Genomic DNA, 12,724 nt, shown 5'->3' with positions numbered 1-12,724 from the left:
TCATGCTTAAACCTAAAGGATCTGGAACTAGACAGTCTTGCTTTTAAAATCCTAGCATGTTTTGGAGATTGTGCGCTGATAAGATTAGCTGGCAATTTTTTTCAGCGTGGGCTAAAAAAAAATGAAACTGTTTCGCTTTCATTTAAGTTGCGTTCAAAAGAAAATGAGCGCTTACTTTAAACACCTAGTTTTACTGTAAGGGTTTTAAGTGCAAAAAGGTCTGCAGAGAGACTAAGTCACATTTCTCTAAAAAGCATTTTCTGATGAAGATCACATGATCTTTATATCAGTTTTATTTTGTAAGCCAAGCAGAATGAGCTGGGCGATGATGCTGATAATGGATAATATTCTGTGGAAATGCAGCTCGTACAGCCTCTTCCTTGGAAACGAGCACACACACAAGACCTGCATACTATTAGAGTGTGCGCGTGTGTGTGTGTGTGTGTGTACACGTGTGTGTGTGTGTGTGTGTGTGTTTATATAAGCCTCTCCCCTGAGAACATTTACAAACAGCTTGTCAAATTTGGCTCACCCTAAGCTTGTTGCTTAGTCAGAACTCTCAAAGACAAAGAAAGGAAACATCTTAAAACAGACGACAAACTCTGCATCCCGTGAATTACAGAAAGTCTGATTAATGAAGAGAGCTTCAGGTAAATTTTAAAAAGGTCATCTATTCACATGGCACCACAACAAGAAGCAGATTAAAAAGTTGAGCTTCCTTCCCTGTGAAATGAATTTGAATAGAATAAAATATTTGAATCACCCGCATGAAGCTGTGCCATCTATTTATTCTGTTCCCACTCCCTTTTTCTCTGGAACTGGACAACGCTGTTGGCCACTTTCCATATCAGCACTTTACTGCTGCTGCATTCACTCTGTGCCTCTAATCTTTCTATCAATCCGTCTCTAAGGCCTGTTACTGATTACTGAAGATGCAGAATAATTTGTTTCAGGAACTATTAGTGTCATACATTTGATAATTAACGTTAGGCATCAGTTTGGGACTTTGGTGCAGACATAACCTGATAATGAGAGCAACCAGGCATGAGATTCATTTTAATAGCTACTTGGTTTATTATTCTTTGTGGTTAAATGTTTAGATATGGTTTTAAGGTTAAGACTGTACAGTAAACCTGAATATTTAAAGCTGGTGTTTTAGCTTCTTTTTAGCTGCTGTTTTGGATCTGAAGCCTTCAGAGTCACTGTTTTGGTTTGACTTTAGTTGCAATTGGCTAGCAAACTAGCTAGCAGCCACACTGCTACCCATTCTCTCAGGAGGTGGTGGAGACCAAAACAGAGCCAGAAGGAGAAACGTTGCGAAATACGAACCAAGGGTGTTGGAAATCAGAGTTACTTAGTTTATCATTAGTTTTATGTCTTATATTTAGATTTGAGTTACTTTCCAGTGTGGGTAGTTTCAGTTTAGTTTTGCTCAGTTTTTAGTCTTTGTTTTAGCTTTATTTGCAAAGTGGGTGGTAAGATTTCTGAAGCTCAGATTAGACAATACAATAGAAATAAAACACTTCATGTAGATATTCCTGCAACAAAAAGATTTGTGCTTGGAATGGTTGACTATTCACCCTATATGACAAAAAATAAAACTACATTTTATTTTTGTTAGTTTTGTGAGTACATAGTAGTGTTTTAGTTAGCTCTCACTCTTTTTTTAAATTGTAGTTTGTGGTTTTATCTGTTTTGGATCTTTGCAACCAGACTAATGCCAAGGTGTGTGAGCACAGTCTCCCATTAGCACTCATAGGTGTGGCTAGTTTTACAGGTGAGTTTCAGAAGCTGCGCTGCTTTGTTGGCATTAAATATCGGCACAATTTGCAGTTGTAAATGTTAGTAAATCTTTTTGTGTGCTTGATTTAAATGTTCTCCTCTCTTTATTTCACACCTTCAGAAAGGAACGAAAACAAATCAGTGGCAAAAAATCTCACAGTTTCCACCTCCTATACGCACTTTTTTTAAAACACCAAAACCCAGCTTGTGCTTCCACAACGTGCTAGAAAATGTGACCTATAGTGCCTTAAGGGCTATAGTAACAACGCTTTTCTCTTTATCTGCAGTATACTGTACAAATTAAGTGATTGATTGTTTGGCCATTAAATTTTTGCATTTTGATTTGATCATTTTTAAAATATTTGCCAGTTAGATTCTCTTCATGGACAAATTTACTAGCTAGCTGACTGACTTTGGCTCTACTTCACACTAACACCGGATATTTTCTATAAATCAGTCGACAGGCAAAGAACAGAAATCAGCAGTGATGAGTAATAACTGCAATTTATAAGAAATGACTAACGAAGAATTTGCCCTGCTCGATAAAGTTACCACAAATACTGTCTTAGTGACTAATATCTATCTATCTGGAAACACATAAAATGATATTCTTAAGGGATTCAAGCAGGGGAGGCAGATGGGTACACAAATGGAGAGTTTGAGTTTTCTCTCTCTCCCACTGACGCTCATTAACACCTCTCCCACACACACGCACACACATAAAGTACACTGAGAGTCCAGAGCGATGCAGTGGAAGGTGGAGGTAGAGAGAATCAGGCTGGGAGCTTCTATAATTAGAGGAGCATTCAGGAGCCATACTGCTGAGTTGTTGAATGTTTAATGTGAGGCCGAGAGCCGCTGCAGTGACTGAGAGGAAACCTCTGAGCTCCTATGCATCTCCTCATAACACACAAACTGAGGCACGCACAGCGAGGGACGGGGCGAGCGGCAGTAGTAGTAAACTGAATGAGTGGATTCAGGTTTCAGAGAGGAAACAACAGCTCACACACACACACAGTCCATCTGAGGGTGTAATTCCCGGCTATTGTCTGTAACCTGAAACTCGTAATGGCACAGAAACTTGAAACTCCTGTCGATGAGGTAATCCTCTACCACGTACTCCAAATATAGTCACTTGTAACACTTTTTAACTTCACTTCTTCGTACAATATGCTGTGCTTAATGCAGTTTGGTTCAGATGACATCATATTCCTTACCTATTGCTTTGAAAGGCTTTTTCAGTGAAAATTTTAAGACTGTTAAATGTTTTAATAATGTTCTATAACTGATTTTTTTTTTTACAGCTGCACCTGTCCTGTAAAACGTCTCTGGAGATGCTTCCAGGCAGCTCAGTATGCAAATAGATTTGTTAAACAAAACATTTAAAGCTAACAAGCTGAAGACCGAGACATTAGAGATTAAAATTTAAGCACAGTTCCTTAAACAGATGTGTTCAAAGTACTATTTTACATCTCTGTGTTTTTAGTGCTGCACTAATCAGGTGCTTTGGATTTGACTCCATTCTACTGATCCTATTAAACATAGATTACATTTGGCACATTGGTCCAGTCCATTAAATAAAATGATAACAGCCCAGTTCCACTTATCCACAACCACAGTTAAAAACAGCACTCAGCTACACTACCCATGTACTTTTTTTTGATGGACTCTACATGTGAGATCCTGGAGAAAGCCCACGCAAACATAGAGAGAACAGAATGTGCGTCTCGAGGTCAATACAGATCTTTGAAATTTTAAAAACAATTAGACTGACTTTAAAACGTTTTACAGAAGTAAAAATACATTTGTCAGCGCACTCTAGTGGCCTCAAACTATGTCAAACATGCATTTTTTGGTATTTTCTCCTGCTATTAATTTTACAGGTTCACCGTAATAAACCTGTTATTAAATGATATTAACTGATATTTGGCCCTTTTTTTGGTTAACTGACAAAATTAATCTGATATAACATAAGGATTAAAAAAATCCTGGCTATATTGCCTTTTTCTAGGATGGGGAAAGGTATTCAAAATGTGACCTTAAAACAAAATAGCACTGGCCATTCAAAGGTATCATCACGCTCTGGGAGAGGTAATAATTGACTATTAATTGACTTTACGCATCCTCTTTGTTTTTATGCTTTTCCTTATTGTGTGTTATAAATATTTCGTTGCATAACAGACATGAAAAGAGTACAACTGATCCCTGTGAGCCAAAAGCTCAGGCTTCAAACTGCTCTAAATGCTCAGTTTATCATCCCAGCAGCTTCACCCACCTGCTGGTAAAACCTTCTGTTTACGAGGGCTAGCCAATCACAAGAAAGTTGTCTTAAAGGCAGATGATGGATTGAGGTGAAGCACAAAGGCTGCGTATTACGTGAAAATCATTTTGACATGTGAATCATACACGCTGAGAATAAAAACAATGTGCAGGAAATAGTTCCTGTTTAGTAAAAGGCCCGGTCAACACTGATAACAGGCCTACTTTACGAAAACCAGCCAGCCAGATTTACAGACTGTGTCACGTCTATGCCACATTCAAAGAATCAAAACAAATTCATCATGCTGACTCACCTGCACTCCAGTCATAAAAAGATAAATATTAGTATTGGTTATTTAAGGGGTGACTTGAAAAAAAAAAAGAAACATCATCACAATCTGTAAATCTAAGCAAATCTACTATCTGATGTGTCATTCACCAAGACCAGTACGGCAGTTAAAGAGTTTTTCTTTAAGCCTTTAAACACTATTTACAAGGATGTCAAATAACTATATGGAAACGTGACACAAACGGGAACGCCTCATTAAGCCTGAGCTCTCATCCCAACATCAGAACTGAACCATGTCATTATTTACAACTCATTTCAACTCCTTATCTGATTCATAACATCTGCAAGGGCACCGGTTCGTGCTGGCTCGCTTGTATTTGGTTGTGCTGCTTTTAGTTTGAGCGTTTCAGAAAACCCTACACTGGGGTGCTGGTGATGGTCACCACACCCCGGCGGTTCAGAAAATCTGGCCTGAAACAGAAGTAAAAGCCCCCAAAACATAAATATTCATATTCCTGTGAGGAGTGTTTGAGGAGCTCTAAGCTTCTGTAACACCTCCTCTAACACTGCGTTTTATTATCATGTAAGGCTTCTGCTGCCAGCTTCGTTTTCACGGTCATGTTTAATGTATTTTTTCCCATCTTTTATGGAAAATACACAGTGTCCTTAGAGCAGAGTGACCGGGGAGTGGCAGAACAGACAGGAATGTGTTTTAAAGGCAAAGACAGGGCAGCGTTTTAACTCTCAGGATGACTTGGACATTCTGCTTCTATAGTTTAGGGTTACACTGCAGCAGCTGGGCTCGTCCTCGCTGTATTTAAACAGCCTACATGACTGAGATTTTTCCAAAAACGTGGATGGTTTGCTTTGAGCTCACCTGTGACTATCAGGCTTTTTGAATGACCATTCAGAAAACAGTTATTTTAGTGGCAAACAGATCTACGGCCAGTTTTGTTTTATTTATCTCATACATTCAAATATAAAGAGACACATTTAAATCCGTGACATGTCTGTTAAGCAGCTCATGCAGCAGAGGGTTCATCACCGGACACTCACCCTGCTCAGGACCGGATTTCTTCCACAGGAGAGGCTGGGGAGCGATGCGGCGGCCGCTTCGGTGCTCCTGTGCTTGGCTCGCTGATCTACAGTCTGGGTGTAAACCGTCCTCCGTTACCGTGCCAGCCTCTGTCTCTCTTCTCGGGCTCGGCGGGGGGTCTCCTGGCAGGTGACGGCGGACTCTGATTTTCCTGCGCCCCAGGAGCGCAGCGCAAAAACTCTAATCTCCGCAGCTCGCTCCGCGTCGCCTCGCGCTCTCTGGTTACCGCCCCACCGCCCCCTGACGTCATGGAGGAAAGCCCTGGCCGGTGACGTCACGTCACCGTCAATGTGGAAACCCCTCCCCGTGGCGCAAGGGCTAGTTTACTGTAAATGTGCAAAAATAAATAAATAAAAAGGACAGATTTGCTTTAGCTGCTTCTTAGATTACCACCTCTAACACAGCAGCACCATGTTTATCTATTAAGATATCTGTCGGTAATACATTGGGTCCAAATCCCAAACGATGGTGAACTCATTTTTATTAAACACATCAGTGATCAGAAGCAGAAATCCCTCCGAGAACAAAAGTTTATTGTGCCAAAATGTTTCAGATAAGACATATTTACAGCGCCTTTGAAGATAAATACCACAAAGTGCTTCACAACACAAAACAAACATTTACCCAAAACTAAGTGTAAAAAGATTTTAGGCGCTTTTTAAAAACAGATCATGGAGTCCACACATTTCAGAGTTTCTGCTGCTATCAAAGCTCAGCCTCCTAGTTCTCAGTCTTGTGCTGTACAGCCAGCAGGCCCTGGTCACATGACCTCTGCTGGGGATGAAAATGTGTTGTACAGTAGTGCTGTTTCATGCAGGGCTCTAAAAGCCAAATCCGAAATGTTAAAGTGGATTCTGTAGTTAATGTGGAGCGTCAGTGACCTTTAGGTGCTTAGAAGACTCAGTGAGAAGTCTCACAGAAAATATGTCTCAATGAAGCTTTGCTAAGACAAATGAAAAATGAATCAATAACCCAGATGTGATGAAATATAGGCGCGACACGATGATATCTCTATTAGTCATAAAAACAACACCAAGCCAGATATTTAACACAAGCATTCAAAGTGAAGACTGAGTCTAAACCTACACATAGAACTTTTAGTAAAGTAATTTAGTGGTAAGGAAACCTGAAGTTTCCATGAGCTTCGCTAAGTTGGAGAAAAGTGGCAGCCAGCCAACCTTTAAGTCTAGGAACACATTGTGGCTTAAGGGAGATATATATAGCGTAGATGTCATCTGCATAGTAGTGATAAGAAAGGTCTTTATATGTTCTCAAATGTCTATGTTTCTTATCACTCAAAATCCAGCAGATATAACAGAAACAGTACAATCAAGATGTTGCTGGAGACTCCAAGTGATAAAGTGGCGCTGCAACGCCTGCCTGAAAAGGATCAATTATTAACGGTTTTTAGGAATACTTTTGAGATGGATCTATAACTGCCAAGAAGAGACGGGTCGAACTTGGAGTTTTTAAAAAGTGGCTTAAAATTACCAGGGACCTGATCAGAGACCAGGGAAGGATTCATTACAGTGAGAACACAGGGAGCATTTAAAATGTGAAAAGAATAGGAGGATGCTTTCATCGAGTCACCTCAGATAAAGAAACACGTTAGTCTTTCTAACATAACAGACGGAGCGAGAGGTAGAAAGAGACACGATGAAAGAAATGATGTTGAAGGAAAATATTTCCCCAGACCCTGAAATGATTCCACTTTCATTTTAGAACAAAATACTAATAGTGAGTAATCGTTTCACCTATTAATAAACACAGCCTTGAATTCCAGCCACACTTCTTCACGTAGGAAACATGACTGGAATGTCATGTCTTAAATAACATCTTATACAAACATATATCATACACAAGCAGTCTGATACCAGGAGATAACTATGACATGCTTTGTTTGAAGGACACAATAGATATATACGCACAACTATTCAGAAATGTTGCAATCCCACATTACATACGTTACCTTACAAGAGAAACTACAGAGTAAACATAAATAATATAAACACATATGGATCTGTGAGGAAAAAATAATGTTACAATTAATTTAAAGCTTACAGTTCAGAAGATTTAAATTCCTTTTGATCAAAAAATAATTTGACCTTTAAAATACAATTTAGACGTTACCCCATACAAGTTAATAGTTTGTGTTTTATTAAAAAAAAATCCTAGATCCAACAAAGAGCAACCAAAGCAATGGCAAGAACATATAATACCAGGATAAAAATGCAAGAAAGTGTATGTTGAGGGGTTAACCGTCACTGCTTTGAGCCCACGTGCTGCTTTGCAATAATCCAGGGTGACTACTCTGTGCTCGGCTTTTCTAAAATAACCTCTTTGTTCTTATTGGTTACTCTCCTTTTCCTACAATTAAAGGAGGAAAGGTTTTCAGTATGAGTCATGCCAGATGCGTGTCATCTTTTCCTGTTTCCAAAAAAAGTCTTTATTTGAGTAAAGACCAAAAAGAAAACCTTTTTCTTCTTTTTTTGTAATTCACAAGTTAAAGATATTTGATGCTTAGCCTAAATGCGAAGGATCAGTAACTGAATATTTTCAGTTTACAACAATACAAAAGGAAAAAACGCACTTTCACATTTGAGTTACAAGCAAATCTCAGAAACAGTGACCTCTAGAGAGGGTTAGGTGACTTCTGCAGGATGCAGCTGCTGCTTCAGACTAAGCTGCAGGTAAGCTGCAGGCATGACATTTGGGTTAAAGTGATCATGTGATTTTTATGCTCAGACAAGTTCACATGCCCTTATCTGCTGCTTATCACTGATAAAGCCGACTTCCAGGCTCTTTTTATTTTATCTGGCTGATAAAATAAAAGACAGCTTTGTGCTTCTTATCACTAGTTTTACTGAAAACCAGTAACATATACACAAAAGCTCCAAGACACTGATACCATCATTGTGCTGTCTTTAAACCTCCAACTTATCCAGACATGTTCACACTGCACCAGTGAAATAATCTCAGACAAAATAACAGGTTACATTAAATATTTAAGACTAGAATCAATTCAATTCAATTCTTTATTTATTTGTCACATGTAGTTATAACTAGTACAACACACAGTGAAATGTTTTTTCCGGCTAAAAAGTACTCCCCCCCCCGACTGTGCATCTTACTAAACTTATAATAAAAAAATATCTATATAAAAGTATAAAAATGTATAATATCGTGCAAAATATTACGCTGTAATAGTTAAGAGCTATAGTGTACGTATTTACATAAATACAGATGTAAATGATAAAATACAAATAAAAATAAGGATAAAACTCAAAAGAAAATTATATACTGTGTATGGAATTGTCCATCATGTTGTCCGATTTGTGTTTTGATTGAGGAGTCTCACTGTTTGTGGGTAAAAACTCCTCCTGAACCTTTCAGTTCTTGTTTTCAGGCTACAGAGGCGTTTCCCTGACCTCAGTGGCCTGAACAGTTTGTAAGCGGGATGGCTGGAGTCGTTAGTGATCCTGATGGCCCGGGATCTGCACCTTTCAGCGTAGATGTCCTGCAGTGTTGGTAAAGATGTTCCCATAGTGCGTTCAGCTGTGCGCACGACCCTCTGCAGGGCTTTCTGTTGCTGTACTGTGCAGTTCCCGTACCACACCGTGATGTTATTACACAGGATGCTCTCAATGACCCCGGTGTAGAATCTCCTCTGGATGTTCTTGGAGATCTTAAACCTCTTTAAACGCCTCAGATGATAGAGGCGCTGTCTGCCTTTGCTGATGAGGAAGTCCGTATGTGTGTTCCAATTAAGGTCCTCGTTGATATAAACACCGAGGTATTTAAAATTAGAGACTTTCTCCACAGGGTTTCCATTGATCTGAATTGGGGTGTGAGTTTTCTCGCCTCTCTGTCTCCTAAAATCAATCACCATCTCCTTTGTTTTGCTGATATTCATGGAGAGGTGGTTTGCCACACACCACTTTGCTAATCCGTCCACCTCGCTTCGGTAGGCCCTCTCGTCATTCCCGGAGATGAGTCCTACCACCACTGTGTCGTCAGCGAACTTCACAATGGAGTTAGTGGGGTATCTGGCCGTGCAGTCCGCGGTGTAGAGGGAATAAAGAAGAGGGCTAAGCACACATCCCTGGGGGGCCCCTATGTTCAGTGAAAGGGTATGAGAGTACACATCCCCTATTCTCACCGACTGTGGTCTCGCAGTCAAAAAGCTGTGAATCCATCTGCACAAGGATGTGCTGAATCCCAGATCCCGGAGCTTATCCGTAAGGATGTGGGGCACTATGGTGTTGAACGCTGAGCTGTAGTCTATAAACAGCATTCTCACATAGTTCCCACGTCCCTCATCTAGATGGCTCAGTGTGGTGTGCAGGACCTGTGCTACAGCATCTCCAGTGGATCTATTTGTCCGGTATGCAAACTGCAATGAGTCCAAGTCGGGAGGGAGGAAGGAACTAATAAAGGGTTTCATGAGCCTCTCAAAACATTTCATCACTACAGATGTTAGGGCCACTGGGCGATAATCATTTAGGCTGGCTGGGCGGGTGTTCTTAGGGATCGGAACAATCACTGATGTTTTAAAGCAGGTGGGGACTACCTGCTTTAAAACAACAACTCACCTGACTTCATTTGCAGGAGAAAAAGGATAAAGTCAAAAAAGGCAGGTTTCATAAACCGTAACAGTCCTATTGGTTGATTTCCTTAATTGGATTAGTTGATAAAAATGAGAAACTGAGGTTGTCATTGTCTGATGATACTTTATATTCTTATTTAGTCTATTTTTTCCCAACAGGGATATTCATTACAGGTCACACACATTATTTCATAGTAGAAAGGAGAAAAACCAAGTGGCTTCCATTGATGATAAGGTTTGAAACTAAAATTAGATATGAAATTTAGATGAATTTAATGTATTGAGTCAATTTAAAGATTTCAAAACATAGAGACAACATGTACTCAGTTTAACACCTGGCTAAAACAGAAATTCTGGACAACGAGATCTTTGTCTGTTGGTTTGTTAGCTCTAACAGCTTCATTATCACCAAAGTCTTTTGCATTCAAATAAATGTCTCAGGTCACGTCACAGAACTCTATGCAGTCCTGTGATAAACTAAGTACACCTCACCATTCAATAGAAGCACCGTTAGCATATACAAGTGATTGTTTACTGTATGACTGTATCAGTCTCGCGTCACTGTGGATGAATTTTGGGCCACTCTTCTTCACAATAGTGCTTCAGTTCAATGAAGCTTACAGACATTTTTTCATGTAGAGTCAACTCACAGCATCTCAGTCAGTTTGAGGTCTGGACTATTTCCCTTTTGAGCCGTTCTTTTGTAGATTTGCTGCTGTGCTTGGGACCGTTGTCCTGTTGCATGACCCAGTTTCAGAGAAGCTTTAGTTGTCAGTTTTGACTCTAGAATACTTTGGTATATGGAGAAGTTCATGGTCAAATCAATGACTGCAAGGTAACCAGGTCCTGTAGCTGCAAAGTCAGCTAAATCACCTTTCCACCACTGCATTTGCACTGCATTGACATGAGGTGTTTATTCCATGTTTGGGTTTCGTCAAATGTCCTACTGTGCAATGCGGTCAGATATTAAGATCATATTTGTTTAGGCTTTTTCTATTTGTGCTATCGTGAGCTTTAAGATTTAACATGCTGATTGAGGTCTGTGGAGTCTGAGATGCAGCTCTTATGTTTGTCATAGTTTTTCTGAGCATTGCATTTTGGGATGAACTTGCTGCCACGTCTAAGATTGCGATGGTTTGTTAACACACAGATGATTGTTTTCCTGCATTTGATTAGATGCACCTGGCTGCTACTCATCTTCCTAATTCTTATAGAAGAAAAATAGTTTTTCACAGGACTGCATAGCTGATAACACCTAAAAACTTGTGCATTTGTGTTGATAACTGCTGCTGACAAACTGAAGTTTTGTCACATTGATGAAGTCTCCAGTTCAATCTTTGTTCAAAGGTCATGTAAAAAACTTTTTTTATGTGTGAGGTGTACAGGCTTCACGGTTGAGGGTTAAAAGGTAAACAGAAACAATTTGCTTCAACTTTTAAGTTTAAAATTAATTACATTTTAGCTTTGATCATGTTTATTGCTACTAACTTATGTGTTTAGTATTTTTTTGACATCTCAGTCAGACAACTCACATTTGGGATGATTCATGACGGCTGCGGATTACTATTAAGAGTTTGGTGTCAAGGCTCTGAGCTCATCACTCCCTACAAATATGATGACTAAACATCACACATGTGCAACTTAAATAGACCAACAAGTCTGGTATGTTTTGGGTGTAAGACGCAGTGCAGCTCAGTTAACATTTGCCTTAGAAATAGGGCTGTGTTAACCATCTCTGGGAAAAGTTTCACCATGCTAGCTCAAAGCGGAAACAGTGTAGTGACAGCAGCTTCATTATATTTTACACGAAGACTCGGAAACCTGTCATTTCCTTCCTGTGTTAGAAAAAACATGTTTTATCGCAACAAAAACAAATGGAAAACTTAACTTCAACAGTTTCCTGCTTAGATTGTGCAGCAGTGATAGGATCCAGGCATCAATCTCCATCTTAAGCAATCTTTTCCAGAATGAAAAAGCCCCCATCTACAGGGCACGAAAGGCCACTGAATGTTTTCATTCTTAAGAAAACCACAGTGAAATAATATGCAATGACTCAGCGGATCAACATGTTAAGGCAGTGCTCGCTCAGCACCTCGAGTAGAGTTCAGGGATTCAGACAAACCCTTCTGGCTGCAAGCAAACACCTTACAGTGATTACAATCCCTAAACAAATCTTTTAACCTGTTAAGGCCCCAGTGGTTTCATGATCTCCTCCCTTTTGCACCCATCTTTGGGTGCATGGGTGCTTAAGAGGTTAATAATCATTATCTTTCCATTTTAGATAATGCTAGTTCCTGTTTTATAATCTTTCTCTTGGATAATTGACAGTTTTATGATGAAAGCATTCTTGCTCGTGGAGATCGACTCGTTCACAAGTTCACTTTCTTGCTAACGTGTTGCTCTAAAAGATCTGTTAGTCTTTTTTTAGTGAGAGATGTGAGGCCGATGTTTCAAACCAGATTTCAAAGGTAAGAGGCAAACCTGAAAGGTTATTCAACACGGTTAGTGATATTATTATTCCTAACCCGCATGCTTACGTTTGTAATTTTTTCAATAACAAACAGAAACAGTAATGTGAAAAATATAAATTCTGCTTCACCATCTTTGGTGTCTGTTTGCTTTGTCTGTTGTTTTAGAAAGTTGGTAAAAATCACTCATTCAATAAAAACATCCTCGTGCTCTTTTGACCTTG

The 12,724-nt window shown here is 39.5% G+C and overlaps 1 protein-coding gene across 1 annotated transcript in view; it reads right to left on the bottom strand.

The window, feature by feature from the left end:
- The window catches only part of rnf19b (ring finger protein 19B), a 41,471-nt gene extending 35,830 nt beyond the window's left edge, over window positions 1-5,641 (bottom strand). Inside the window, exon 1 of the mRNA XM_080862265.1 lies at window positions 5,387-5,641. The gene's annotated coding sequence lies outside the window, so the exon portion shown is untranslated. The remainder of the gene's footprint in view (window positions 1-5,386) is intronic.
- Window positions 5,642-12,724: the final 7,083 nt, after the last annotated feature.

The sequence above is a fragment of the Rhamphochromis sp. 'chilingali' genome, assembly GCF_963969265.1.
Source record: "Rhamphochromis sp. 'chilingali' genome assembly, chromosome: 17".
Classification (NCBI taxonomy): Eukaryota; Metazoa; Chordata; class Actinopteri; order Cichliformes; family Cichlidae; genus Rhamphochromis; species Rhamphochromis sp. 'chilingali'.
Note: the sequence above shows the minus strand (reverse complement) of the source record. Positions and strands in the feature narration are given on the sequence as shown.